This window comes from Micromys minutus (genome assembly GCF_963924665.1).
Source record: "Micromys minutus genome assembly, chromosome: 1".
Taxonomy (NCBI): Eukaryota; Metazoa; Chordata; class Mammalia; order Rodentia; family Muridae; genus Micromys; species Micromys minutus.
Window position 1 is genome coordinate 67,513,933 of NC_137969.1, and position 4,318 is coordinate 67,518,250.

Below are 4,318 nucleotides of genomic sequence, written 5' to 3' on the forward strand. Positions count from 1 at the left end.
GACTGACTTATTTTTTAAAAATTTAATTAATTTTTTTTAACTTATTCACTTTACATCCCACTCAGTGCCCCCTCTCCGTCACCTCTTAGTCACCTCTGCTACAGTCCTTTCCCCATCTTGCTCCCCTTCTTCTCTGAGGGGGTGAGGAAGCCCCTGGGCAACCACCAATCCTGGCACTTCAAATCTCTACAAGGCTAGGTACTTCTCCCACTGAGTCCAGACAAGGCAGCCCAGCTAGAACACATCCCACATACAGGCGACAGCTTTTGGGACAGCCCCCATTCCAGTTGTTCAGGACCCACATGAAGCCCTAGTTGCACATCTGCTAGATATGTCTGGGAGGCCTAGGTCCAGCCTGTATATGTTCTTTGGTTGGTGGTTCAGTCTCTGAGAGTCCCAAGGGTCCAGGTTTGTTAACTCTTTTGGTCTTCCTATGGAGTTTCTATCTCCTTGGGTCCCACAATCTTTCCTCCTGTTCTTCCACAAGTGTCCTCAAACTACATCCATTGTTTGGCTGTGGGTATCTGCATCTGTCTGTGTCAGCTGCTGGGTGGAGCCTCTCAGAGGACAACTTGCTCCTGTCTGTAAACATAACGGAGTATCATTAATAGTGTTAGAGATTGGTGCTAACCCATGGGATGGGTCTGAAGTTAGGCTGGTTATTGTTTGGCTGTTCCCTCACTCTCTGCTCCATCCTCTGTGCTTGCATTTCTTGTACACAGGATAAACTTTGGATTAAAAGTTTTGTGGGTGTGTTAGTGCCCCTATCTCTCTACTGGGGTTCCTGTCTGAATACAGGAGGTGACCTCTCCAAGCTCCATATCCCCATTGTCTTGAGTCAGAGCTAAGGTTGCATCCACTGATTATTGGGCGCCTCCCTTAAGTCTTTTTAAATAAAAATGAGAACATTAAAGAGGAAACTGTAGACTTGAGAATCTGTAAGCAGAAAATGACCCATTAGCATGATGTTCCAGGATTACAGTAAACTAAGTGTGAAGGTTTATTTTATAAAAAAGAAAATAGGCTGATTTTTAAATTTGATGCCATATATATATAGTTAAGTCTCAGATGTTTGTGCATATGGGTTTATCACCTCAAAAGCTTTTTCAAAGAGCCATTGGGCTTTTAAAGAGTTTTAGTTTATGGTTGGTGATAGTAAAGTTCTTGTTATTGCTTCATAAATCATGACTAGCTTGAATTTTCCTGTGCTCCCAGGACATAAGAGATGCCACAGGCCTTCTGAGCAAGGATGTATTTATGTGTATGGTATGTGTGTGTTGGTGTCAGGAAATAGGATCAATATAATACTGGGGCATCTGGTGCTATAAGACAGTTACAAAGAATGATATGCCTGGGCCAAGAATTCCTTAATATATAGCTCTCAGGAGCTTTCCTAAATTTCTTCTTCACCTGACTTGTAAAACACTAAGCACACTTTATCCCAGGCTTGCCCCTGCCAGTACAGCTTCATAAATCATGTGGGTTTAGGAAATGTGTCTCGGGTGCACAGTTTTCACCCCAGACTATGGAGAAGATAGTGCAGGCTGTAGAAAAAAGGTACATGTTTAAGAACATGAGCCTGGGGACAAGCCAGGAAACAGTCTTCCCCATGGTCTCTGCTTCACTCTCTGCCTCTGGTTCCTGTTTTGAATTCCTGCCTTGGCTTCCCTTGAAGATGGACTGTTTGCTATGAGCAGAGAAAAATTCTACCCTTCCCAAGTTGCTTTTGAGCAGAATGTTTGTATCACGGCAACAGGAAATCAAAGTAGAAGACGAATTGGTACTAGAGTGAGCTTTGCTGTGGTGGACCTGACCATGTGGTTTTGTAGGAGAAACCTGGAAGATGTTGGAGCTTTTGGGTGTTGTGTAAACTGCAGGAGTTTAAGGGCCACAGAAAGAAACTGAGGCTTGACACCATGTGGCAGGAATGGACTTCAGCAGAGAACAAGGAAGGCATTGGCAAACGTGCAGCCTCAGTTGCAGTGGAGAACACAGCATATTGGAGATGCGGGAACCATGGATGGCCAGCAAGGACTGGCAGGTATGTAGTGGAACCAGCCTGTACCTATTAGATAATTCTTATGTGCTTCCCATGGCAGAACTAAAGTGGCTCCATAAACTTCTTGGAGCCCAGATCATGAATGAGTTAAATGGACATCTAGTCTGGTTACACTGTTTTAGTCATTGGGAATGCTACAGTGATAAAGAGTATGAAGTATCTCTTTGGGATGTTGTTTTAGGGTCCTTTGAATATAAACCAGGAGTGGTATAGCTGGGTCATATAGTAACTCTGTTTTTAGTTTACTGAAGAAGTTCCACACTGACTTCCATAGCAAGTGGGCCAATTTATGTTTTTTACCAGTGTGTAAGGGTTCCTCTTTGTTCACATTCTAGCTGAAATGTGTTATCATTTGTTTTGATGATAGATATTCTGTCTGGGGTTAGACAGAACCTCAAAGTAGATTTATTATCTTTTTAAATTTATCCTCCACCACTTCCTAGTGTACATATGTGTGAGTATACCTGTGTATGCATGTGTGTGCATGTACAGGTATGTGTGTGTGCCTATGTGTATATGCATATGTGTGTACAGCATGTGTGTGTGTCTGTGTAGGTGCCTTGTGTGTGCACATGTACATGTGAATATACGTGCCATGGTACATCTGTGGAACAGAGGGTAATTCACAGAACTGACTTCTCTCTGTTGTGTATTGTGAGGGCTTAGCTCTGAGCCTTGCCTTCATTGAGCCGTGAGCCTTGACAACAAGCACTTTTGCCCACTGAACTGTCTTACTGGTGCCAAAATAATTTTCAAATATTGATTGACCATTTTTTTTCTTTTGAGAACTACCTATTCTGATTATTAGCTATGTGTTGACTGAATGATTTAAGACTTTTTGATGTTTTATTTTTGCAGTCTTTATATATTCTAAATATTAATCCCTTTTGTAGCCTGTCTCTTTATGTTGGTGGCTGTTTCTTCTGCTGTGCAGAAGCATTTTAATTTCATATAATTCCATTTGTTAATCCTTGAGATCATTTCTTAGACTATTGAAGTCATGTTTAGAAAGTTTTTTGATGGTGCTTGCATCTTGAAATATTTTCCCTATGGTTTCCTCTAGCAATTTTAATGTTTTCCACCTCACACTGAGGTCTTTGAACTGCCTGCTATGAATTCACTTTCATTCTTCTACATGTGGATACTCAGATCTCGCAGCATCATTTGTTCAAGAGTCTCTCATTTTTCTGATGTATGCTTTTGACATATGCTGCCTAACTTGATAAGGTACTGAATCACTTAGAAGTGACTCTTTCATTATACTTATGAAGGAGGTCTAGATTAGTTAATTGAGGTGGAAAGCCCCCTTGTAATATGTTGATCCCCAACATTCAGTTTCTTCTCATCAGGTAACAGGTCATAACAATGAGAAGATTAACTTATGTGGGAATATTTGTGGGAGAAAGCAGAGGAGACTGGTTGATGGGGGGAAAATGAAGCCATAAATGGTCTGTAGAGGTAGAAGCAAACTTTAAGGCTCCCCACAGGACATGTGACCACAGTATGACAGAGCCAATATGTTCTAAGAGGGCACTGTGTGGGTTCTTTCATGTTGCTTATGCAACTACAAGTGAGGGGCTGGTACTTCTGACCCAGTTGAGCTGCCTCAGTATTCCTAAAAACAACTTAGGTAGCTATTGCTATTGTGGTTTGTATCTGGAATGCCCATCTGAGGCTCATGTTTTGAACACTTGATCCCCATCTGGTGGTTCTGTTTTGAGGGTTTGTAGAGGGGCTGGAGAGTGGCTCAGTAGGTAAGAGCACTGACTGCTCTTCCAGAGGTCCTGAGTTCAAATCCCAGCAACCACATGGTGGTTCATAACCATCTGTAATGAGATCTGATGCCTTCTTTTGGTGTGTCTGATGACAGCTACAGTGTACTTATATAATAAATAAATACATCTTTGAGAGAGAGAGTGAAAGAGAAAGAGAGAGAGAGAGAGAGAGAGAGAGAGAGAGAGAGAGAGAGAGAGAGAGAGAGAGAGAGAGTTTGTAGAACCTTTAAAAGGTGGGCCAAGCTAGCAGAGGTGGGTCACTAGTGACAGACCAATGAAGATTGTACATGTCCCCCAGGTCCTGCCTTTCTCTGTCTGCTTCCTGGACTGATGGGACATGAAACATTCTACTCTACCATACCTTCCTAAAGTATGAACTAAACCCTCTGAGCCTGTGAGCTAATATAAATCCTTTTAACTCTTAAGTAGTTTCATTGGGTATTTTGTGATCAGGATGCAAGGGTAATTAATATAATTAGCCTTC